The sequence below is a fragment of the Miscanthus floridulus genome, chromosome 19 (genome assembly GCF_019320115.1).
Source record: "Miscanthus floridulus cultivar M001 chromosome 19, ASM1932011v1, whole genome shotgun sequence".
NCBI lineage: Eukaryota > Viridiplantae > Streptophyta > Magnoliopsida > Poales > Poaceae > Miscanthus > Miscanthus floridulus.
Window position 1 is genome coordinate 73,857,624 of NC_089598.1, and position 733 is coordinate 73,858,356.

A 733-nucleotide genomic window follows, 5' to 3' on the forward strand; every position below is an offset into this window, starting at 1 on the left:
CAGGATGAGTAGCTCAAGCACAAAACGTAGCAATGTCCAATGTGTCGGACAACCCTTTTCAACACCATACACAGTCTCATTCGATGCTTTTGTCACCCTTTCCAAATTTTCTAGACCTTTTGGGCTATTTAGTAAAATCTCTGGTCCAAGGGCTCGAATCATGTCCTCCAAATCATCTTCGTCCCCGACACGTGCTCCACCATCATTATTGGCACCACCTTCGTCGTTACCATCCCAACCACCAGCATCACCACCTTGTTCATTGCCAAACTCGAAATCCATTCGTGCATCAAGCTCTGCTGAATATTGGGACAGAGATTCTATGGTTTCGTCGTCGTATTCCTCCTCATCCTCGTCGTTAACAATAACCGTTTCACCATGATGAATCCACACTGTGTAGTCCTCAACAAATCCTTGCATAATCAAATGTGATATGATGATAGTCACATCTGTCCATGTCATACGGTTCTTGCAATCTTTACATGGACAAATAATTGTATCCTTATTCTCTTTCAATGTCGTTGCATGCTTCTTTGCGGCTTCAATAAATTTATCCACCTCTTCACGGAAACCTACCTTGAACCTTAACGAACCATACATCCAAGAGTTCCTGTACTCCATCTTTTACAACAACAATAAAACAAACATTAAAGGACTACTTATTCAGATATATATAAAAATAAAACAAATTAATAATTACTTGAGAATAATTGTATATACTTCAGATATATAT